Raw genomic sequence first — 27807 nt, forward strand, 5'->3', positions numbered from 1 at the left:
CATTACACTGTTGGTGGGGATGATTAGACATAATTTGGTTAGCGTGTAACCATCTACAAGATATTTATAACATGCATATAAAATTTGACATCAATCGGTTTGGTAGATTCGGAGAGACGGACGAGCGGACGGACGAACGGACAGACAGACAGACAGACACCTATTTCTTCGTACTCTAGAAGTAATACCTTATCAAGAAAATGTTAACCAGTGCTCCTTAAAAATGCTCAAAAATTATATTATTTAATTTAGTATTTCTGTTCAACTTAAACTGGGCACGATTTCAGAATTTATAAACTATGTTGATGCCACAAATATGTAGGTTTTATTAACAACAATGCTTACATGTTTCGGTACAATCTATTATCATTTTCAGAGCTGAAAGGCTAAGTTAAATAGAAAATTACCACGTTGGAGGTTGCCATTGACGACTGATCTATATTTTATTACATCAATGTAATTCTTATTTTACTTATCCAGGGTGGCTTGAATGAATGGAAAGGGTTAAATATTTTGAAAACCAATTGCACAAATTTCGATACTCTAAAATGGGTGGTTCTATTCGGATAGCAACAACACCATTTATTGAAACTTCTCTGGTTTGATCAATTAATTTAGAATTTGAATAAATTACACTAATTGAATCTAATAAAAATTTTAAGTAATTTTCACATTTGTGTTGGATGTATTGTTGGAACCAGAATTTGACGTAAAACAATTTTGCGATTGATTGTTCGGTTACGGTTTATATTATTATTTTAAGTATCTGTCGTTATTTATGTTACCATTCTTACTTCATAGTTACGAGTAGTATTTCTGCTGTTACCACGTCCTCAAAAATTGATTCATCGGTTCTGGTAATGTGTTGGCGGACTTCTTTTTATTACTTTGCTTAATTTAGAAATTTTCGTGTTTTGATAATTCTACAAGGCTCAGGATTCTGTAACTCGTTCAGGATTTCTATTGTCTCACTATTTCAGCTTTAATAATCATTAGCTGATTTAATAAATTTTCATTTATTTTCCAAAATCCTCCATCAACGTGTTATTTAGTCCAATCTGCACTGATTGAGTAACGGTTCATATCTCAGATTATTATTAGATCACTTGATTCTTTAGGTTCAAAAATTAACGCTCTGTGGCTTGTGAGCTAAGCGTTTTTTCGACGAATAAAAATATGCTTAACTCGCTTGGTATATAAATAAATTATTATTTCTAATGGATATACGTCTGGTCAATAAAATGTTTTTGTTTTCTAATAATATTTTAGAAACAAATGTTTAAAATAATTGTCAGTTTTATCTTGGTATGTACGTAGATATTCGCTGTTTCCATAATTAAACACTGTGCTTCAATACACCACGCGGAGACCGACTTAAATCTTGCTTCTGTAATTTACGCAAAATTAATGCTGTTTAATAGGTAGGCTGGCCATAATGCATCCATAACCAGCATATGTTGAACAAAGATAAAATTGAGACAGAACAAACAAATTAAGGACAATAAGATACATCCTTGAATAAAATATCTCAAGGTCACTGCCATTAAAACCAATATGTATTTCTCAAACACAACAAGTCTATTTATCTGCTAAATTTGTGAATTTTGGATTCGCCGTGACCCTGAACCTTGACAATTATAATGCAATCTATGACCAGAATGACATATTATGGTGCTCAGAATTTTTCTCTTGAATTCTTGGTAATATTTAAATGTACTTATACATCAAATCTATATTAATAAAAATGAATCGCCGAAATGTATGTACGCTCATAACTTCAGAACGACTGCACCGAATCGGACGATTCTTTTTTTTACGTGTTCCTTATCGTCAGGACAAGGTTTATATGTAAGAAAATTTATAAAAAATAAGATGGCTAAAAGATAAAAAAAAAAAATAAAAATTTTGCATGGGAATCGCCACTTCGAATGAATTTGAATAGTTGGCGTTCCTGACGGACCTGTCGCCTAACTGACGTGTCATACAAAACTATTTCTTCCGTGCGATTGTGAAAAAAATATTATTGCATTTCAAATCGTTCTTTGTTTTTTCGTAAAAAAAACGTCGTTTATTTTAAGAAAAGTCCTAGTTAAAGTGAGTTTAGTTACACATTGCGAAAGTGTCTTATTAATTTTGATCTGCCATTCTATTTACCTATGTTCACTTTGTTGGTTTCGACAAAACTTCAAACTTTACCGTTATTCGAGGATTTAATTTGAAGTTTTCAATATTTTAAAATTCTCAAGACAAAATTTACAGATTTGATTGACTGTGAAAATAATTCTGTGTCGTTTTATGAAGTTCATTACAATGCCGAGAAGACGACAAGCTGACATAAGTCAACGAAGTCAATCAAATGTGCGACGAACTACCTAAGGTGCAAATCGCGATGATTTATTTCAAGGGTAATTCGGATACGGAAGTTGATCAGCGTTGTGCTCATAATCAACATCATAATCAAACATTGAAGCGAGACATTGGACGGTATGAATAAAACTGAGTAGATACTCATATTCGAAGTACGAAGTACCTACTCCATTATTACTCTTATATACCTGAGCATCTACCCGATGTACTGTGTATCTACTTGCAAACATTGTATCTCCCCGGACACAAATTGAACATTTACGCGTTTTGTAAGCATTTAATCTAAAAATGAGCATCGGCGTGGCAAATGACTATTTGTCCTTATAAATGATACATTAAATGTAATATATTTTTTTTTCCTTAAGAATATAGAGTTAACAAAGTTAGTTGAGTTACAAAAGTCTCTTTTGCTCCACGTTGGCCACCAACGAGCGATTTTCATGATTTTTGTGAAACTGCTGGTTTTGAATTTGAATTTTCTGTCCTCGATAGTTGATGCTCAGCAAGAACCACGGGAAGGTCTGGAGCAGATCTCGCTAGGAAAGGAAAGGGCTAGGAATTGTTAAGGAAGGATAGAACGTTATACAGTACAATACAACGGAAATACAATACAGGTACTGTCTAGCTACAATACAGAATACACTACAGATACAGATACAATTCAGATACAATACAAATGCAAAGTTAGTACCTAATACACCACCGGAAGAAATTGCACCAAAAATTGAGAATGTTGCAAAATGAAAACCCAAGCAAGCACACCGATGGAACTCGGGACGAAATCTATTGGTCGCCGCGCTCACACGCCCAAGGGAGAACGCAGCCGCATAAATCCAAGGTCGTCTTACCTCATTCTCAAAGAACGATGCAACCCAGCGTCTAAGGGCCAAAAGAGCCCCCCCAGACCAAAGCGTCTGACGACAGGGAGAATTCAGTCTCGGAACCAAAGAATGCACTGTTGCAAAATTAAAACCCAAGCAAATGCACCGTGAAAACAAAGCATTTGCACCACTGAAGCTAAATTGGCAAGACCCAAGTTAAGTTAGTAACACATACAATATACAGTACAAAATGCTTCAATTACAAAAGTTACAATATACAAATTTCTCCACGTTTGCCAACAAAGAGCGATGACTCTGCTCGCTCGTTGCTGTTGCCCAGCAAGAACCAAACAATACGAGGAGGTCTGGAGTGCGTCTTGCCATTAAAAGAGAAGACTAGGGTTTGATAGTATGGGTGAAGGACACCGTATTTTGTAAATTTGGACGCCGTAGTTTAAAAATGATGCATACGGTATTTTGTGAATTATGAACGCCGCACTTTGTATATTCCAAAGCCGTACTTTATCAGTCCTGAATGCATGTTATTAACAACATATTTCAAAAAAAATCGGGCATTTTTGGAAAAATATCCACTTTCCTTCGGGTTCACAGCACGTAACACAAAACATTTCCGCTAATATTTATTAACAATAAATTAGAAATTCGCGAACACGTACTACTTTTAGCCCAAAACGGAGCTCCAGTGTTGCTGCTACCAGACCGGAATCAAAACTAAACACAGAGGATGGAAAAATTGACCTTTTATCAGGTAGCTCACGTGACAGTGACGTCATCGTACGTCACGATAAGATTGCAAAAATTATTTTTCATATTTTAGATCAGAAATTGTACATTTTCGGGGTTAATCTAACAATGTTTAAACAAACTAATTTGTTTTTGCTAACCTCGTGTTCTTAGGAAGATGGATTTCGGTTTAATTATCATATATTGATAGTTATCATATTTGAACATTATGAATTCTATTAATTATGTTTAAATTTTATTTAGTTATATCGCGAAAATGTATAGCTTTGACCCACCTACTTCAATCGTTTCGAAAATTTATCCAAAATGTAAACATTGTCGACCAAACGAATCACGGAATCCGATAAATTAAAACTGAAGTCGTACTTACCCTGTTTTCGGCCTTTTTCGGAAAAATATTCATTTTCGTCCGTGTTCACAGCACTAACACAACAAATTTTCCTTAACATGTATTAATAATAAAATTGAAATTCGGTAAAACGCTCCACTTTTACGCCAAAATGACGCGACGATCTTACCGCCATCAAACAGAAATTAATACTGAACACAAAGGACCGTAAAACGTGACCTTTATACAGGTAGCTCACGTGACATTGACGTCATCGTACGTCACCATGAGACTGCAAAAATTATTTTTCATATTTTGGACGGGAAAATGCACATTTTCGGGGATAATTTAACATTGTTTAAACAAATTGATTTGTTTTTAATAATTTCGGGCTTGTAGGACAACGAGTTTCGGCTTAATTATCGTATATTGATGCTTATCATATTTAAACATTATAAATGATATTAATTATGTTTAAAATTTATTTATTTATATCGTGAAAATGTATAGCTTTGATCAACCGATTTCACTCGTTTAGAAAATTTTCCCAAAATTTAAACATGGTCGACCGAACGAATCACGGAATCCGATAAATTAAAACTGAACTCGAACTTACCCTGTTTTCGATCCTTTTCAGAAAAATATCCATTTTCGTTCGTGTTCACAGTACTAATACAACACACTATTGTTTGTTAATAATAAATTAGAAATTCGTTAAAAGAGCCCTACTTTCAAGCCGAAACGAAGCTCTGATGTTGCTGCCACCAAACCGAAATCAAAACTAAACACAGAGGACCGAAAAATGTGACCTTTTATCAGGTAGCTCACGTGGCAGTGACGTCATCGTACGTCACGATGAGATTGCAAAAATTATTTTTCATATTTTCGCTCAGAAATTGTACATTTTCGGGGTTAATTTAACAATGTTTAAACAAACGAATTTGTTTTTGTTACCTCGTGTTCTTAGGAAAATGGTTTTCGGTTTAATTATCACATATTAATAAGTAGTTATCATATTTAAACATTATGAATTATATTAATTATGTTTAAATTTTAGATAGTATTTATTCGGCAAAATCTTGAGATGACGTCATCAAGTTTTTGGGCTTGATAAACAGATATATTTTAATTAAAAACCTACCATGTCAAACAGTAACTTCAAAACGTCTGCAATATTTCAAAATTCAGTTTTGCAATTCTTGATTCAATCAATAAAATAAATTGACTCGGTGATTAATTTTTTTGAGACACCCCCTATAAGCAAAACTAAAAAATATGAATGGAATGATAAATCACAAGTATAGTCTCATCCTATTTTGGACATTTTAGATAGGATTCATTTGGCAAAATTGTGGAGGAAGTAAATATATTTTGAATAAAATTTATTATGTTTATCATATGTTTAAAACATCTGCAAGATTTCGAAGCATTCGGTTTTCAAGATTCAAAATTAAATTGTAGGTGAAACGAAGTTCACAGGGTCAGCTAGTTTACGACAAAAGATTTAGCAAATCTAAAATAATCGAACAATGGGGACTTTTTGTGGTGAACGGAAATTATTCCGTGGTTACAAGTTTGCCGTTACATTGTTATGGGACTTTGCAATCAGCAATCACTCATTGCAATTAAGAATCAATGAGTAACTAGTCAAAGGTTTATCCGGTTGTGATAAGATTATTCATTCAATAACTAGAAGTCGCTATACAACTAGGTGAATGAGTTATTCGATTGGGCTTTTGCAGTGGGTACTCTAGAATTATTAAAAAAAAAAATCAACTAATCAACTAAAAGAAATATTTTATAAAAACCAGTGATGGCTTCGATGATTTAATTACTTCTTGCAACCTACAACCTAAATAGGTCCGTTATAAGCTAACTAACAAATGTCTGTCTAACCTCCTATTTTTAACATTTGATTCGCATACGATGCCTTTGAGACGTGAACTGGCGGTGCCCCAGGGTTCAATTTCAGAGCCTATTCTTTGAGTATATAATCGAGGAAGTTAGCGCCGCATTCAAGGATGCGCGGATGAAGTGCACTGGGGGTTTGTTATCGTAATTAAGGGTGGGTTTGGATGAATTAATTAGAAGGGATGTTTTGATTGCCTCGTTAAAAGACACAATTAACGTCAGTCGTAAGTGATCTAATTATGTGTATGCGAGTTTGTGTGTCGTGGGGAGTGGTTTGAATAAACAATCTAGGCATCCTCTTGTGGGTTTGATTTGAGATGGATGCTGCAAGTTTCTGGATAAATATTGACATTAAATTCGACTATTACGAGTAGTGAGTGGTAAAGACTTCAATGGGGGGAAGTTCGTTTGATGTACGAAATAATATCGGTGAAAAATGTAATGGTGCAATTTCTTGTTTAACACAGAAATTAATTAGAGGTACGACGAGAAGGGAAGAGTTGTGATAACAAATTACAAATGCGGTCGACGGATTTTAAGTTAACGAATAATCTGAGTTTTAACATCAAAATTGTGAAAATATGGAATCAAATTATAGTTGCAGAAAATTATGTAGGTATGCATAAAACAAATAAAATTTATTATCATAAAAATACAGAAGCTGCAGGTGAGTGATTCGCAAACTGTTATTTCTGCGAAGGAATTGTGTGCCAGTCAAATTATAACTCTAATAATTCACAAACATTTTGTTCGTATCGCTACTTTAAAAATAATTGTAATAACAGCAGATTATCGAAACGGTTAATATTCTTAATTTATATTCAAAAATTTTTCTTGGTATATTATATTCTTTTCAAAAAAAAATGTGGATCGCTTTTACTATGACATTTTGTCAGTTACTCGGATAAACTCAAAAAAAAATATTGCCATACTAGTATCTAAAGATTATTCTGTTTGTAATTAGTGGAGAGTGATATTTTTCCAAAGGAGTAAAAGTTTTTCCAGTAGAAGTTTTTCACCTTATTCTAGAATTAATTCAATTACAATTTTTTTAAACAATTAATGACGTAGTCGTCTGATTAAGTATTTTATATTTTGCAGTTTTTTACCACAAAATCGAGATGTAATTGCCAAGAGAACTTCAAATTAACGTATTTTGTTTTGATACTGGATATACTGTTGTAAAAATTTAAAAATTGGCCTTGAACTGTGATCGTCAACAAAAATGTAACCCTACGTTGTGTGTGTGTGTGTTTTTTTTTCTTTGCTTAATAAAGGAATGGCGGAATATGTTCACCTACAAAGTGGGAACCTCAAGGTTGTAAAAGTGCAAATCAAATTACAAAATATGGACGGAAAATAGTTTACTCCTCTTTCCTGAGAAGGGAAAAGCTGTGAAATGAGTCGGAAGGACTTATTCACTCAGCTGGAAAAATCAACAAATGTTACAAATCAATTGAAAAATATTAAAACTTAAACACACAAACAAAAGAACAATCGTCATTAAAGTACCCAGATGATGATATTCAAGTTAATACGATGACGAGGCGGCAAATTTAAATACGGCATTTTATTTGCACTAACCGCAGCTATCATACTCGACGCATGATACAATAATTCTCAAGGTATGATGCTCGTGCGGCTCAAAATGAGACCGGTTCGCGCATGACGTCACTCAGAGAGTAGGACGATTGGAATTTCAACATAAAAGCACGAAGAATCGCTAATATTTTTAATTTTTACTGTTATAATTCTTTATGTATTTAAAAAAGTGTGTTGTATGTACAACGTCTATATTATAATTATAATATAATATATTTATAATGCTGCATAAAACGACCGGAAAAATAAATTTACGTATCTGTCTGAATTAAATTGTAAAAACGAATTTAAGGGAGTTTGATACGCATTTTTATCGTGTGCGACAAATTAAAATTTCGCGTTTAATATTATTTTTCGTGTACTCAATAGAAAAATGCGCCTTTAATTTGGAGGTAATTTTAAAAAGTGCTATTTTTCTCGTTAGTAACACTTTTCCAACCATTCAGCATAACTCATGTCTCGTCCGCTTTATTTGAATTTTTTGTTCTTCTCAATCATTCATCAAAGTATTTGTAACACCTTTCATACTTTTCCTACTATTTTACGGGCACTACATTCGCAATGGCTTCTGCAGATTATCTGAAAATGGTAAGATCTTCAGAATTATCCATTTTTTGCTTTTTTACGTTTTTATTTGATTATCATGAACATACTTGTTGTTATGGTAATTGTGCACATTTAACGCAAACATAATTATCGTAAATTGAAATCTACTTTAGAAATTCTGTTTTAAACTTTGAAAAACTGAGTAGGTACACGAAAAAATAACATGTTCAACACATAAGAAAAATGTGTTTTTTCTTTTTCGCTCCCTTCGATAATTAAACCTTCCATTAAAACGACCACTTTTTACTACTTGTAAAACAATCTATTATTAATAGAACAAAAAATGGTTTCGACACAATTAACAAAAACAACATTTTACCACATAATCTGAACTTAAAAATAAGAGTTTTTAATAACTACTAAAAATAAATACAATGTACCTACTATTGAACCGTGTGTGTGCATCATTTTTTAAACTGGCCATGGGGATTCCCATGTTAAATTTTATACCCCATATTGTTATTAAGTTTGATTGTTTTGCTTTTAGGAAGACATAACGAAGGCACAGTTCCAGACTTTAGTTTTTTGTAACCTTTTTCAGGGAGATAATTCAAAAGTTCGTGTTGCAAATTTCGTTCAAAATCGTTTTCACTAAAATGCTGCGAACACACTCTTGCATTTTTTACTGTAAAAGAGCCCGAACGACAACAAGAAATAACCCATAATAATTGTCTTGTAACATTGTCCTTTGGAAACGAATAAAATTTTATGTCGTTCCGAAAATGTTTTGATTGATTATCGCTATTACACCCAAAAACGGCACAAGACATCGTTGTAACTTTATAAAACCATTATAAAATAACGTACACCCCTTAACTTTCTAAAAGGCACGTGGAATACAGAAAAACATCGCAAAATCCGCGCGAAATGCCTGTGTTTACTCTCTGAGTGACGTCACTCTCCCACTCCGTACCTGCGCAATATCATACCTGGTATTTATTGTATCATGTACTCGACGCGCGATTAACCCTCCCACTCCGGGGATTAATTCTGTCCGCACAAAGGAAGCGGCCAGCTAGCGAAAATCCAGTGTTGCAGATAAACATTCACATGAACAATGCCAAGAACAGAAAACTCTCTAAACTCTAAAATGACATTACAAGGAAGACAACAAGTAAAATTTAATTACGCCACAACATCAAAAATTTCAAAAGGTAAAGAATTCATGAGGTTAAATTGTGTGTTAATTCAAGTGATTGATTAAATAATATCCATAATTTTCACAGTTCTGTCTCTCACAATGGATCAGTGTTTAAGATTAGTTTAACAGCCATAAATGGAAATGAAGTGAATTCTATAACAACTCAGGTAAAATCAATCTAGAAACTTAGACATCGTTAATTTGAACATGTGTTTACACTGCACCACTAAAACATGCAATAACTGGGTCAAGTGTGCTCCAATGCTACCTGCACTTTGCATTACAAATTCCTAAACTACCAAATTAAAAGCGTGGCCTTCTGTAAATCCTCTAATGCATTAACCATCAATGTATGGGTGATTGCTTAGGTTATTTTTTTTTCAAATATGATTAGGCGGCGGTTTTTTTTATGTAAAATTTAATTTTAAAATGAGGACACCAAAACACCATAAAAATGTTATGTTCTAGATGACACTTTTCGAGACATGAATGTGAAAGACTACAGTTTGAAACAGAAATTGTTGTGTCGTCAGCAAATAGAGTAAAATTACTTTTGCTCCAAGAAGATAGACAGATCACTAACATAAATAATTAATAATAGTAAAACAATTAATACTTGGGACAAGCTATAGCTTGTAATACGATGAGATGAGCATAACTAATTGACGGGCATATAAGGCTTGTATCAGGAGATCTAAATAATCGGTCAAGGGTTATTTCGACAAAACTTCCCTCGCTCCTGAAGTATAATACAACAAATACAGTTTTGATATTACGAATTTTATTTTTTTTTATAATAGCCCTATAAGATAAAATAAAGATTACATTCTGCGTTCCACTGCTAACATATTCTTTTGGAGTCATTAAATGGTCCAAAACTGATCTTGAAAATTTAAACATCGCAACAAGGAAAATCTTCACACAGTATAGAAGGCATCATCCAAAATCGTCCATTGAAAGATTCTCATTACCAAGACAGAATGGAGGTTTCCAGAACCTAGAAAACTTACATCAGGGACAAATCTCAGATCTGAAGAAGTATTTCTTGAAACGAGCAGAAAGAAATGAAATGTTTCGCACCATCACAAGGGCAGATTTGAACCACACACCCTTAAATCTGTCGAACACCGAAGAAATCCACAGCCCCCACACAATAGACAAAATAATAAGTGGGCTAAAACAAAAACAACTACATGGAAAATTCTACAAAGACTTAGAAGAAACTCATGTCAACAAGAAGATGTCATTGATTTGGTTAAAAGATTCAAGTTTGTATGCCGAAATAGAAGGATTTGTGTTTGCTATTCAAGACCAAGTAATCAATACCAAGAATTACAGAAAATACATCATCAAAGATCCGAATATAAGAAACGACTGCTGTCGCCTCTGCAAAGCAAAACCTGAAACGATCCAGCACATAATCTCCTCCTGCAGCATCTTGGACAAACTGACTACAAAGCTGGACACGACAACGCAGCCAAAATGATTCACAAAGATTACACTTACATTCCATCTCCGTTCCTTGAAAATAATAAATACAAATTATACTGGGATCGCACAATACTTACAGACTTAAACATTACATCTAACAGACCAGACATCATAATTATCAAAAAACACACGAACGAAGCCATTCTCATTGACATTGCTATTCCTAGCACAAACAACATTATTCAAACATACCACACCAAGATTTCAAAATATCTACAATTATCGATAGAAATGAAATCCATGTTGAATCTTAAAAAAAATTCAATTATACCCTTAGTTATCTCTAATGTAGGTGTAGTCCCAAATAGCTTAGTTGAGAATTTAAAGTCTTTGCATTTGAATGATTCAATAATTATCAAAATTCAAAAAGCTGTTTTGTTAGGAACATGTCATATTGTTCGTAAGTTTCTCGAACAGTCTGATCATGTCAGTCAGATTACATTACCACCAGCAGTGCCGAAACTAACTATAGGCGGAGTAGGCCCTTGCCTAGGGGCGCCAACTACAAGGGGCGCCAAATTCGTCCAAAAATTATATTGTACTAAACAAGAATGATTTTTTTTGTTTCTTTTTTTATATTGTATGATACTTTGTATCTGTCTTGTATACTTATTAAAAAAAATAAAGAAAATTGTTCTGTTAAATTGCATTTTTTAGGTATAACGGAGGGGCGCCTAACGCAAAGTTCGCCTATATCTAAATATTCTCTAGTTTCGGCACTGACCACCAGTAGGTCAGAGTAGTGTAGGTCGCTTTCCAAGTGATGCGCGGATAAATGATCGGTAGTTACGCTAGACTTTTGGGGATGGGGTGAGAATAGAGAATAATAGCAGACTAATTTGTATGCTGTAATTCTAGAATCTCGAAAGTTGTTTTGTTAATCTAATCAATGCATATCATTACTTGGTCTTAGTACCCGTAATGATAGAAGTCTTGCCTGAATGCCAGTCATTTCCGGGTCAGTGGTGGGTCTTAATACTAATAATATTCAGAACATTTTGTTCGATTGTGCATTAATTGATAGTTTTAATCTTCTGTTTTGAGACAACAAACTCGTTAAAAAAAAAACAAAATAAGCATAAACACATTCACTAGTTATGATTGCTGAAAGACCATTTTACTTATTGAGCTTAACAAAAAGAAGTATAGTAATCGAGTCCATCGGGCGACTTGGTACTTTCATATTTTCTTGACGTTTTATGACCCCTAGACAGAGAAAAGCCAGAGGAGGCTAAGCCTCCCCTAGAGAAATTTTTGCCGCCTCTAGACCTAGATAAGTTATAATTAACGAAATATGAATTACAACATCTTACCAGGTCGTTTGGACTAAAGGCTAAAATCTTAGAGTATACAAGAATCACTAATAGTTCTGCTACCACAATTGCTAATATATTTACTGACTGCTCTGATGAGTGTTGTTTTTTTTGGTGTTGTTGAGCCAGGACTATCTGACCATTCAGGTCAATATTTCTGTATACTTTCTAAGATTGTCAGTGAGGATAGTAAATACTTCACCCCCAAGTATATTAATAATACAGGTTTAGATAAATTAAAAGAACATCTTAAACTGATTGATTGGTCATATAAAGAATCTACTAGTAATGATGTTAACACTTTTGCGGATTACCTTGTTCACACATATAAATCACTTATTGGGTTATGTTTTCCACTACAAAAAGGTTCAAACCCAGCTAGACGTGTTAATTGCTTTAACAAAGAACTCAAAGTTATGGGAGATTCAGTAACTGCCCTTAAAGTAGTTTCAAATTGTACTAATGATATAGATGATAAGAAGGCTTATCTCAAAGCTAGAGTTAATTACTGCAAATAAGATAGCCAAAAAGAATGCATTCAGTTCTTCTAAATATATTAAGTTCTGATATGAATAATGAATAATTACTTTTCATCTATTGCTGATAAGATTTTAAAAGTGATTGATCACATGTCCAGCTCTAAGTTTTCTGAATGAAATGCCTAATAATAATTTCTTATTTCGTTTGCACCCGACTTGTGAAACAGAAATCATGAATGTTATTAACAAATCAAAGAATTCTCCTTCAACCGATGTTTATGCTATAAATGCCAAAATTTTAAAATCTACTGTGAACGTATTGTTAACTCCATTCACTAATTTCATTAATAATAATGTTTTAGCTTTGGAATTTTTCCTAATTCCTTCAAACTGAGTAAAATTATACCAGTCTTCGAGAAAGATGACCCAGCTATATGGGTCATTAGCATTGTCCCAATTTTTGGTAAAATATTTGAAATTTTGATCAAACAAAAACTTGAATATTGTTGTGAACGGTTTCAGATATTTAATTCTGTACAATTTGGATTCAGACGTAATAATTCAACATCCAAAGCACTATTACATCTTCTTCAATAGTCGAGAATATTGAAAATAGTGAACAAAGTATAATTACACTATGCGATTTAAGTAAGGCTTTTGACTGTGTAAGCCACTCCATAGTTTTATGGAATTAGAGGAGTGCAACTTGACTTACTTGCATCCTACCTCACTGGTAGAAAACAACGTGTCTGTGGGAATGGTAGTGTCTCGAATACCTTAAATGTTAGTTACAGAGTGCCTCAATGGTCAGTATTATGATCCCTTCTTTTTATAATTTACACTAACGATTTTTATAACTGTATCAAGAATAATGCCAAATGTGTAATATATGCAGATGACTCAACTGTTGTTAAGATTGCAGCAGCTATAACAGAGGCAGTATTAAATAGTGCCAAAGTTTAGTTTGCCTCTAATTCTTTAAAGCTCAACAGATCTAAAACTCAGCAACTTCAGGTATCCCTAAGTAACTCCACCAGCATCAGTTATGTTAAATTACTAGGCATAACTATTGATAGATCTAACATGGAGTGAATATATAAAAAATTTGGCAGGTAAACTATCGTCAGTCTTATTCATAATACGCAATATAAAGGTCACGATTAACTTTGAAGTGTTAATGTCTGTTTACTACGGCTTGTTTTATTTAAGCATCACCTATGCTGTGGTGGTTCCACTTCTTCCATCATTATTTTTCGCCTACTAAAAAGAGTTGTACGTACCATTTTGGGCCTAGTTTGGCGTGAGCATTGTCGTCTTTTTTTTATTAGACATCGTATATTAAATTTTCCTTGAATTTTGATTTATTATACATTCATACAGTGTGCCGCATCCAAGTCTGGATATAGGGAATTAACATGGGAATTGGTTTTTGTTTTATAATATCTCCCCAGATCACTTTAAAACTGTTATTGAGTGATGCCTTTGTGGAGGTCGAAGAGAGCTATCGGCCAGTATTTTTTCAAATCGTTGCATCGCGCTCATTCACTGTAAAAAGTTTTAAAATTCGTATTTTGAAATTCGCGCCCGAGCCGATTTGTCACGAAATGTTCCGTCGCACTGTCGAAGTTCGGCGATCGCGTCTTTGGATTAATCATGCAATATCCAAATGTCAAAGTGAAATTAGAAATTATTCTGAGAAATCAACGAACCACTGAATTAATTTATCCAGTGTGATGATTGTTGTAGAAAAAATTAAACGGAATAAACACACAAGTTGATCCATTCATTCGTCATAGTGCGCGACCCTGTCAAACGAGCCATCTCGAACTACTAGGCCGTATCCAAAAAGCCCAAGATGAAGACTTCGAGCAGCTGCTCTTCCTCAAAACACCATCTGCAGCATTGTGACATGTCCTGGGAACCCATCAAGCTAGAAATGTACTCGCGCTGCCTCACTCAGTAATTACTGAACGACTCAAATTGAATTATTTTATCTAATATGACGATTATTGTAGGTCAATTTAAGCGGAATAAACGCAAAAGCTGCACATAATATTTTTTTTTCTGATTGATACAATATTGAATAATATTGCCTTAGTTACAATATGTCATAACACACTAATATTTCCCAAGGGAAATATGAAATGATCATATTGTCCCAAGGGAAATATGAATTGTCATATTTCACTACAAATTTTTTTTATTTTTTAATTGATTTATATTCACCAATTCGTTCGTTCTGCAGGCGCCAAAGATTTCCATAATTAAAACGACCTTCAAGATTATGGATGTAACAATCTATTTAATAGAGGAGAATCACAATGAAATTTTTACCTTATACATCAAAAAAATATCATTAGGAGCTTCTCGCAAGAATTTTTTGAGCTGTTGTCGAGACAGCACCTCTGATTTTTTAGGAATGTATCCTTTAAAATGCTTCTACTTCATTGAACAGTTTAACATCAGTTTTTTCCCTTAAATGTAACATTGACCTTAGCATCGATAATTTTGGCCACAACGTATTTGGTGAATATTTGTGCGACTACGGATAGAATAAATTAGTCATACGTCAAAAATAACAAAAATCAGCAAAATACCAAATCTTCAAAAAATGCAAGCAAAATATTTTCGTCGACACCATTCACCGAATTTTCTCTTCTCCATTCTTGAAAGTCTTCATACACTTTACTGTAAGCAGCTTTAGATTTCACGGGAACCAAACATTCACGGGCTTTCGCCGCTTGTGATAGCACGTAGTTCGACATTTCATCAATTTTATTTATGACAGGACGCGACAATCAAAGCAGCCAACCATGATATTTACAAACACCCTTAGCAACGTTACCAATCCGATTAATTCAAAAATTTAGAATCCAATATTTTTTGCAACAATATTGTATCAATCAGAAAAAAACTATTGATTACAACACGGGAAATATGAATTATGTCCCTTGGTTGTCTATACATCCCTCGGGTTGCACCCTCGGGATGTAACTAGCCAACCTCGGGAAATATAGTATTCATATTTCCCTAGTTGTAATAATAGCTATATTAAGTTATGCTATGTTCTACTGCGATTAGATGAAAAAGCCAGGGCCTACTTGTTCTTCAACGGTTAATTTAATTAGTAGGTAATTTGGGTAAATTTCACACCTTTTTTTCGAATCACTAAAGATTGGAAGTCAATTGATTTTACATTCGTTAAGCAGGGATGGAATATTTGCTGCCTGGGAGCATGTTCCTTACAAGCAATTTTTGAGAGAGAAATGTAGAACATTGACTCATCAACATTTTAAAATATTTTTCTCTATTACGAATGTGTTTTGGGATTCAGAAGCTTTTGTATTACTGTTTTATTTGTTTATTGTGTTAACAACAACAAAAATAAAAATAATATTTCAAAAAACAAAGTTACATTTACTTTCAAAGGTGATAAAATTTAAATAAAATCAGGTGGGCACGACGTTTTCTAGGGATCTTAAACAGATGGGATAAAAGAGTTTCAAAAAGCATCATGACAAAAAATTGAAGCCTGAGGACTACTTCTCACGTATGGAGTTTTACGAAGGAACACTTGAGAGAATCGAGGCTGATGGAGAGTTTTTGAGGAACATTTGTTTTACTGACGAATATTCATTTGGTCTTAAGGGAAGTTATAATCGTCAGAACGATCAAATTTGAGCAATACACAACCCTCACGTGGTCCATGATCATCATTGTCAATGGCATGCAACTGTCAGTGTATGACTGGGGCTTCTAGGACACCATGTCATTGCACCTTTTTTCATCGAATCTGGATTGAATGCTCAAAAGTAGGACAATATAATAGCTCAGCAAATACTTCCCGGGACTCGAAGGGTGCGGTATCTGCAGCAGGTCTTTTACATGCAGGACCAAATCTCCAGCCATACAACTCGCATAAATGTTGTTTATTTGAACCAGAATTTTCCCGCAATGTTGGAAAGGAAAGTTTGCACCGCGGTCTGGTCTGTGCACTCGCCGGATCTAAGCCCCTGGAAATTTTTTCTTTGGAGATTTCTTCACGACCTTCTGCGTTCAAACAATACTAGCTATATAAACAGAGACGCGTTGAAACAAGCAATCCAGCAATGTTGTCTTCAGATTTCAACTCAAATGCTGATCAACACGCGTAGCAGTTTTGAAGATCGGCTTACTTACTGTACAGCTGCTGAGAGCAGTCTTTATGAGCAATTCTTGAAAATAGTGCAATACTTCTCCAGATTCGTACAATATTTCATTACTTTATTCATTAACAATTGTTAAGTTTTATTATTTGTAGTGATCTAAATGGTCTATAAAAGGTTCTGTTCAAAAGCGCCAGCTCTTTTGATGGTAGATCTTATCATCACACAATAAGAAAAGCGGGCTCTCGCTTTTTCATCTAATCGCAGTAGAACATGGCATTTTAATGAGATTTTAGTAATAAATACTCGACCAGCACCAGCAACATAACCTAATAAAATATTTTGTGCAATTTGTACATTTATTCGGTTTAAATTGGTCTACAATAATCGTCATATTGGATAAAATAATTCAATTCGAGTCGTTCAGTGAATACTGAGGCCGCTTCCCCATCTACGCGTTTTTGCGAATCTGCGTACGCGTATCGTTGGCATTCGCAAGCTTGCATTTAAACATAGCTTCCCCATTGCGTGCGTATAAACGTAAAACGCGTAAAGGCGTAGCATAAAATATAAGTTAATATAACCTCAAAATATAACCAAGTTGTCATCAGATCTGTCATTACTTTCATATGTAATTCGAAATGGGGAAATATAATAAGAAAGTAGCAGTAGAGCTGTGTCAAGAACTCATCACGAAATTATGTTTTATATACTGTGATAACCCAAGCTTCCCGCCTTAAAAATTTGACCTTGAAACAGTTTGAAAGGCCCGCGAAAAATTCAAAAATTCAAAGTTTGGCCTTGGCTGTGATCGTCTAACAAATGAGAACCTACGTTGTGTGTTTTTTTTTTGTGGTTTTGAAAAATGGCGGGAAGAAGTTCTTTCATACAAGTGCATACACTGTCGAGAGCGCAAGAAATAATAGACAAAATTAGGAGCCTTCCTAAGGAGGAAAAAGAAACGAAGAACGACAGACGCTCGATTTGCCCTTCTGGCGAGTCCGCAGGGCCAAGGTGTCATCGGTCTTCATTCCCCAAAACCCCCTGGGGTTTTATTCACCGACATATTACATGTCAAACACCTTAAGATATGTGAAAGAAAAACACTCGCGAATTGACAGACATACACATATGAAAACCGAACAAACACAAGACCTACACATATGTAAATTGGATGGCAGAACCCGAATCATTATGAGAGTGTGGCGATCGAACAAAACATAGAACAAAATATAGCAATTTCATTTACGAGCACAGCAAAATACCCAGAGGGGGCGTTGTAGCGCAAGTAGAGGTTGGGACTCCTGATCGTCACTGTTCTCCCCCACGACGGTGATTCTATCTACACCAACGCCTGCTCACACGCATCTCTCCATTACGAACGTGCCCTGCGAAACGAGGCGGTTACGATCGCAGATCCGTAGTGGGGTCTCGACTATTGGGCCAAGTCGACAGCGTTAAAGACCCGCGATCGCCCCCTGAAGCTATACAACACCCGCGGGCTTGTGCAGGTGACGCGATTAATCCCGTCAGTTTGAGAAGGAGTCGCGCGCCCCAAGTACACTACGAGTTATGTGTTATTTACCTTAATTTCATTTAAATGTTCAATCTCTATGACTCTGGTATTAAATGACAACCGAACAAGTGTTAAAGTTTCAACAAAGAGCAATAAACAACATTTAAATTCGCCATACACTCTTACGGAAATTCAGTCAACAAATAATTCTTAATTGAGATTAAATTTGGACATCAGATAATTTATATGAGAGAAACATTCATCAACAAAATATTTACATGATCAAAACTTAGCAAAGATTTATAAAACAAAGATCTGGTGTGAAATAAACTTGTGTAAATAAAATATTATGTTAGGTCAAAACTGTAGAACATGGAAATTTACGTTCAATTAAAATTATACAGCAAAGAAAATTACTGAAGCTAAAATTGTGAGACAAAGACAAATTGCATGAGATGAAGATTGTAAAGTTAACAGATTTACATGTGATTAATAATAATTCGTGTCCAGTCAAGTTATTGGTTAAAATTCAAACGTGAGATTATTTAGCTGCATTGTGGGCCATTATTACACATACATTTCCCCAAACAGAACACATAAACAAACATGGCAGACAAGCTGCAGTTGCAAAATGGCGTTGGACGAATTCGTCATTCCAAATAATAGGCGTCGAAAATATGCGATGCAAAAATACGATGAATCCTGTGGCGTTGTATAAACGATGTGCTAAATCCAAAGAATAAAGGCACGTCCCCCCATGACCCACAATGTTTGTTAATTTGTTCAATAGATTCAGTTAAAACATGTGCTCGATTAAAAGAAACAAATGGACGCTTCAAAATGGCCGCTGCCTGAACGAAGAACGGTGAAAATAACAACTCGTTTGCCGCCATCCAAAATACAGATTTCACAAATATAGCTAAATAAAGCATGGCCCGAATTAGAAATCACTTCCTGTAAAGCCCTACTGCAACGGATTTTAAATGAAAGGTAAAAAAAAAACGAGATTAGTGGAAAAAAGCGCACGCGTCGAAGTGTCACGAGGTCAGAAGCATCGTCGGGGCTTGAAACTCGCCGCGAAACAGGTGTTCAAATCATACCTCTCCAAAGATGCGAAGATTTCGACACGGCTTACCGCCAACAGGAACACAAAAACCTCGTCGTAAGAACGGTGAGAAATCAGGAACACCCAATGGCTCAACGGGGGCTGCTAGATTTTCCAATGGAACGGACCAACACTGGAAACGCAAAAACAACAGCAAAAGGCACAGAATAATTCACAATAAAAAAATACAACCTGTTGCTCGAAGCGCTCGAAAGAAAGTCGACCGTTTGTTCCAAGCGGTCAAAGCGAAGTGCCCGATTTTACACGAGACAAAACCACCCTAACATTTGCGCATGCCTCTCTTTCTTGGTGTGGTTGATTGCCAACGTTCTTTTCTTCTTCTTACTAACCGTTTCTTGTGCGCGCGGAATTCGTTTGAAATTTAAAAATTCGAATTGGATCCTTACAATACTGAAAAAGGAAAAATAAAGTAAGGAAGATAGCATTACGAAAAAAAATTATTAAAGTGTACGCCTTGTATCTGGAAGCAAAGAAAGCGAATGAAAGACAGTTTTGGGTGCGACCTATTTTTACTGTAACAAACCGATTATTGCAAGGGGCCAGTGCAAATTTGTCACACACAATGAGAGATTCTGATCCGGAAAAATATTTGAGGTCATGTTTGCAAACCATTCGAATTTGACCGCCGTAGCACCTCTTTTCTACGCGTAAAAGTTAAAGTAAAATCAACTCGAAGCGAAGTGACCTTGGATACGCGCGTACAAAATTTTCTTGGATTTCATTGGTCGAATGGAGATACGCGACATTCGCACTTCGCAAATACGCGTTCATGGGGAACTTACCTGAGTGGGGCAGCGCGAGTACATCCTAGCTTAACAGGCTCCCAGGACATGTTACAATGCTGGCGCTGAGGTCTTGAGGAAGACCAGCTGCTCGAAGTCTTCATCTCGGGTTTTTTGGATACGGCCTGAGTGTAGTTCAAGATAGCTCGTTTGACGGGGTCGCGCGCTATGACGAATGAATGGATCAATTTGTGCATTTATTCTGTTTAATTTGTCCTACAATAATAATCATCACACTGGATAAAATAATTCAGTTTGAGTTGTTCGTTGATTTCTGAGAATAATGTCTAATTTCACTTTGACATTTGGATTTTGCGTGATCAATTCAAAGACGCGATCGCCGAACTTCGACAGTGTGACTGAACATTTCGCGACAAATCGGCTCGGGCGCGAATTTTAAAATACGATTTTTAAAACCTTTTTACAATGAATGAGCGCAATGCAACGATTTGAAAAAAATACTGGCCGATAGCCCTATTCGACCTCCACAAAGGAATCACTCAATAATAGCTTTAAAGTGATCTGGGGAGATATTATAAAATAAAAACCAATTCCCGCGTTAATTCCCTATATCCAGAGTTGGATGCGGCACGCTGTATATGTATACTACATATACAGTATATACATATACAGTACTCTTAACCTTTGTAATTTTAAAAATAAAATAAAAAATTTCCTCCTTGACATAACCTTCTATAACATAGATGAATATTTTGATTACAAATTTTAATGTTTGCTATTTATGTTGATCTGTTAATTGTTATATACTTTATATCTATTTTTTTTTCTTTTGCTGACTTGTCCTAAACATTTTTTGTTAATGTGCTAGTAAATTTACTTTACATCAAAATAAAATCCATTGTGATTCGGTTATTAGAATTCATAGAAAATATCGTTTAGTTTAGTTTCTCTCTTGCACTCTCATGTGTACAATCTCGACACGCGTTATCGCTATTTGTCTTTAATTATTACTAATTAGCCGAATCGACTACTGGAAGCGATCCATTTCAATAGGTCCATGCAAAATCCCTCGTATCTGGCGTTGTATATGCTTTTATTAAATTGTTTCGTTATTTTATTGATTAAATCAAGATTCAAGAACGACTCATTCCATTGTCGAGAAAAGTTGGGAATACAGTGCTCTAATTATATTAGTATTATTACTCTGCATCTATTCAAATTGATATACATGTCTGTAAATGTTGATGACGTCATAACAAAATTTTATAGGAAAAACTCAGGTGAAATAAACGCGTGGGATGATTCGCTACCTTTACTTGAACATTACATGCATATCATTATTTTAACTTTAACTCATAAGGGTTATCAAAAAAATTACTAGGACTAAATAAAATTGGCAAAATCAAATCTTATAATCTTCCGAAATAGCCGGATATGATGTACTGTACTTTACGGGCAAGCGAAGTTCTGTCGATATAATCTTCTACCAATTCTTTCAACTAAATCTCCTATATGATACTTCAGGACTCAATAAAAACTCTGAGATTATCAAAAGCACTGCCAGTCAGTCGTCGTTATATAACCATTTATGTAAATTTTTTAAATATCTTAAGCATCTTAAGCAAAACATGTAGATAAGATGTATGAATACATTATGTCGTCTATTTTGAAAGCAAATATAAAGTTTGCCCAGAAAAAAAAACTAAAATTAATCTATAGGTACATCATTTGTGTCAATATATTTTTTGTCGGTCAGTGGTGAACTGTGTTAATTACACAAATTTTATTTTTAGTTTTAACCTGTTAATAATTACAAGAGTAGGAGGATGAGTCTGCATCGTGGAACATCCGGTATGCATGTATTATAAACACCACAATGATTTACATATAGTTTCTAGCCACCACGTAGGTTGTTATTGCCAAAATTGCCGCCTTAAAAGCTGCAGTTAGTTTAATGTCCACTAGAATGATTTATGAACGACGCTATCTTCTCATAAAGACGACGTAAAAGGGATGACAATTATTTTGTTGTTTAAATAATATTAATCGGCTATACGGATTTATGTATGTACCAATAATTTACCCAGCCTGTCTTGTCCTAATGAAAAAGAAATCAAACTGATTTTTAAATTAAAATGAACTGATTGGCATTTCATAAACATAGGGCTCTTCTCAGGTTTTGAATAGTAATTTCAAACTGTAGGTTTTTTCAACTATCTTTCCAGAAAATACACTAAAGAGAACTACTGGCAGTGTAATTAACACTGACTTTCTATTCTGGGAAATTCACAAATGTGTATGTATCGTTTTGGTAATTTTCTCTTATGGGTTCAGTATGCAGTTCTAGTGATGGGTGTTACAGACGTGTTTGATTGGTCGTCTACACCATACTAGTGAAACTGTGCAGGAAGATATGCCTAGCAAGTAATTTTACATTAAAGTTTTATATATTTTTGTAATTGTATCCTGAGATTTATATAATTTACAAATTACGATAAATTCTAATTTCAACAGGACGTAATTTTGATAAATGAACAATATTAACTGGGACTAATTTTTAGTTTCATAAAAATTACATCATTATGATTAAGTTTCAGATGTATGTGTACCTACCATAATTGTTCTTTTTGTTTTAACATGAATCACATAAAATCAAATATTCATTTTCTGAATGAATTAAAAATTAAATATTGAAGAAGTTGCAGGTAAAGTAACACACAACTCGCTTATCTTTAAAAAAATTTTAGTTACTTTAATGACATTATTTTTTACCTTTATGTATTACGTTGATTATTTTATTTAATTTTTCCGGAACCGTAAAGTTACCAAATTGATATACATGTAAGTATTTAGCAAGAAAATAGATTGTTGGATAGTAGCTTCTCTGGTGAATAATAGTAGTTAACGAAAGACTGATAAACTACCCCATTGTGAATACGAAAACCCTCAGAAACCGAGGACCCCATACCGTATTTAGAAAAGATGTCTGCATGCACACTACTCAGGAAAGTAGTGGTTTTGGTTAGGAAAGATGTGAGATAGAAATTAGAACTTATGAAATATAGGAAGAATTTTATTAGCTTTCTCTGATGAAAGCCGAGTACATATTAATCAACACATCTTTAATTATTGTAACGTTAAAACATAACTTGTAAGAAAATTATTTTAACATAAACTTGGTATTATCCGATGGTTTGAACATTTCCATTATCGAATGATCCCCCTTATTATCTTATCTTAGCTTCTCGTTACTAGTCAAATAATTCGAGATTACATTTCTCAGGAAAATATTTAATCAGACATTCCAATTAACGTCGCCTTAATTATGTTGACTTTGTATTTCAGAAAATAGTATATTTTTTAGTGATAAGCCGAGAGTTGTGTCAATTTTATTCTGAACCAATAGAAAAGCTGCATGGAAAATTTTGCTGACGGCTGCCCATTATACGAGTTTCCACGGTTCACAGTGGCCCTTTTTCTCGCCATAAATAAATTAGTCGCCATTGATTAGTCATTAATCCATTTAATGTCAGGAAAATGCGCTCTCGCTGGAAAACTATAAAGAAAATAATTGAGTTAAGTAGATGAAAATGCGCGATGCATTTTTCACGACCGTATAATTCTTTATCTAGCCTTCTTGGTTTTATATCCAGTCGAAGTAGGTATGTAAACTTGCGCGCATTTCCAAGCCAAAAGACAATTTCGTTCTAAGAAAAAGCTTTACGAGGGCATTAATGCCAACTTGTTTAATGTTTAATGATTCATAGGATTTTTTCGCATAATTTACTAAAAATGCACGTCTGAATTTAATAATTTATTGCAACCAAATTAATGACTTCTCAAATATGTAAATATTATATGCACTAATATTTAGCCCATGACTTATTAACTTACTTTTGAACATGAAATAAAAGCTGCTCGCAAATGTTCGTTTTAAATATTGAAAAATCGACTACATCAAAACAATTAGTTATGCAAAAATGTCTGAAGTTATTTACATTGAATTTTCCTCGTGTTTAAAGCACAACTAACATTACAAACAGAGGGGTTCGTTCGAAATAATTGGTTCGTTTGATGTTTTCACTTCACAATGTTTATAATTGCTTTTAATGTTGACAGTTTGATTTGTTGTAAGCTTAACCACTGTTTACGGTAAATCCATCGTTTTCCGTTAAAATGTAACTGATGGTTTAGAAGTTTTTTGTGTAGAACCGGTAAGCGTTTATTTTCGAATTTTTAAGTTATAGTATGGTTTGAAAATTTTTGTTTTTAATTGAATATTAATATTAATGGTTTAATAATATTTTCATATGATTATTTAAATCGGATCAAGACAAGATTAAAACAGATGTAAAACAATTTTGGGATTTGTGGTGTCCCGATTTGAAAAATTAAACTTTGTAATTTCACAAAAAAATGGCGTTCAACGCTACTGTCAACTCAACAAGTGTAATTAGCATAAGACCAATTAATTAGCGATTTTCTAATCTGAACTGTATTGAAATATTGAAATATATACAGGTAACACGAAAATATTTAAGAGGTCAAATATTTGATGTGTGCATTATTAGTCACGCTGTAAAGGACGGGGGAAGTATCGTTTGAACTTTCTAGACTAATTTTTACTATCAGTGTGTGAGATATGGTTGTATTTTCCTAAGTTAATTATTTACTTGATTGCGTTTAAGCTTTACAAACAAGCAATACTGAATACAAACTGGAAATCTATGTTTTATAGAGGGCGTTTTTTACATGTGGGCCTCTAAATGAATCGATAAAAAATATCTATTCTCCAGAACAAATTAAACGTTCATAATGTGACATGAACCAGCTAGTTTGGAAAATAAAGCTGTTTATTGGTAACTCCTACACTAAATCAATAACAGTTTCGTTTGGTCTTTATTTGCCCTTAATTTAGATTACGTGCTTCTCAAATTGCAAAACTTTCCCTTTCATCGCTACTTTTACGTAGTCATTGTGTATGTGACAATGCAGGAATTAATAACCTAGGCACTATAATGTTGTCCTGCGTCATTAACGAAGCTTAAAATTTGTCATCACAGCAGGATAAGAAGCTCTAATTGAGACTTCAGTAAACTAAAAAGTTGGTCATGCATGAGTTATTGAACGCTGTAGGGGTACGTAACCACCTCTTTTCAATCCTACGGCCACCCGTCGAGATATCTATGAATGAGATTTGTTCCTGCGACGATTTTTTCAACCATGTGTTTTTCCTATCTTCGAACGCATCTCGAATAAAAAATGTCGATGTAATTTCAGAGAATAAACGTATCCCGATTTAGTAAGAAAATAATTTTTCATGCGTTTGAGTTCAAGACGTGTAGATGCATAATTTGTGACTGCAATTTTTTACATAATAACTCTTCGAATATTGTTGCAGATTGACTTCAAACCTGACGATAATTGACAGGTTGGTCATGACCCCTAATGAGAAATAGGAGGTGAGATCGTTATTCAGAGCACGTACTCACTTCAAAATTTGAGTATGGAAACGAGTCTGTTGCACTACTATTTAGTTAAATAAAGAAGTGTGTTAGCATGAGAAGACTAACACAATCAAGGTCGAACATCATAAATTCGTTCGCTGGTCTGTCGTGTGTCGTATGCAGTCTGTTGACGACTTTATTAGGTAGATAATCTCTGAAACTACTGGATTGATTGTTGTAAAATTTTATAAGTACGTATTTTGGGAATATCGTGTAGATGATAAAATGCTAACTAAAATTAGTCCACACTAACAATTTGGTAACTTTATCTCAAAATTTTGCTCGATAAATCCTATTTAAAATGTGTAAAATATTATAAATACCTACTTGAGTTTTTACCATAAGCATCCAGATCTTCGCAAAAAAATTAAAATTGTGTTACAATATTTTATACTAATACATATAGAAGGCTCAATGGTTGAGTGGTTAATTAAATATATTTTTAATTATTTGTGATAAACGTTTTTAAACACAGTTTAGGAAAGGCTACATTTAATATTTTGACTTTTATTGCTTCGATCTTTAATAGGTCACAGCTTTATCTGCTGAGCCTTATTACAAGTATCATTAGGAAAATTTGATTTCGGGACACAATTTAATGACCTGAAAATATAGGTTATCTGTCGACTTTAACGCGAATAAAATGACTTAATAATTTCCTTAAAACTCGGTGACTTCTATTATTTCCCTTTCGTTTTTATTATTTTTTACTTCTCGAGCAACAGCTGAACACGATGGAAATTTATTACTATTAGACTCTTCGTAACTACTAAAGCAATTATTTTCAAATTTTAACTGTTCTTTATAATTGTCACAAAGTTGGTAACATAAAAAGGTGTTGATTCAATTCTTTCTAAAAGTTGTTGACATGATTTCAAAATGTTTACTAATGAAGTGTCATTATTAAAATCACAGGAGTACTTTTCCAGATTTTTATTTTTGTTTTCTTAATCAAAAATGTGGCAATATGCAAAAAATTATAAACTCAACAACATTTGGAGCTGAATAAAATCGGTATATAAGAGATTTTTTATATTCGTTCACTCTCTGGAAAAAGCACGTAGTGTTTTAAACTTATTTTGCAGTAAATGAAGCACTAATAAAACTTATTATCCTCATTATTATTATGTAAATCCTATTTTAAACTTAAACAAGCCCCTCTCGTTATTGCATTTAAACAAGAGTCGGGTAAAAAGCCCTCCAGCTTTTACAGTTAAAATATTTATCCAAACCCTTGTGTTTGGCGTTTTAAAGAAGCTTTAATGGCATGTTCGCTGGCCCCGTTGATGAAAATCGGGACTTGAATAATTTTTTAATGGGGGGAAAAGGTCGGCAGCCGATGGAGTTCTTCGATGATTCCTGGAGTCAATCGAAAGGGGATCGGAGTAGGGAGGTAAAAAAGTGGCTCGCCTCGGCCATATTTTATTCAGATCAGATATTCATATGTAACATCTGATCAGCTTACCTTCGCCTTCCATACGTGATAAACCGGAAAGAAGACTTTTCCAATGCTACTGGGAAATGTCGACTTGTCGCTTCCGGTTAGCGCAACCTTTTTTTCTTTCTGGGAGGATTAAAATATAGCCTGTTTGTTCGGAAACTTTGCTGAATGGAAAACGACTGAGTGATCGGGGTGAATCTGGTGCGAATGGCTTAACCACGAACTTTGTTTTGGATCATAACTTCTCCCCATTACATTGTCTCGTAGTAATGGTGTTGTAATTGCTGAGTTTCGGCTTTACAGTTTCGCAGATAAACATCATAATTCAGTTCAATCTTCCGGTGCACCTTACACTTTAATAAAGATTAAAGAGGAGTCCAGTGCAGTTCTAGAATCTCTCCAGTGAGACCGTAAAATATATTGTGGATTAAAGATCTTTACCAACGTACAGCATGAAATAACCGGAATGGGATCATGATTTTTCTCTGCTTTTCCGAGAGCTACA

Source organism: Zophobas morio, unplaced genomic scaffold (genome assembly GCF_036711695.1).
Source record: "Zophobas morio isolate AGI-343-1 ecotype UQ-CSIRO unplaced genomic scaffold, CSIRO_AGI_Zmor_V1 ptg000006l, whole genome shotgun sequence".
Taxonomy (NCBI): Eukaryota; Metazoa; Arthropoda; class Insecta; order Coleoptera; family Tenebrionidae; genus Zophobas; species Zophobas morio.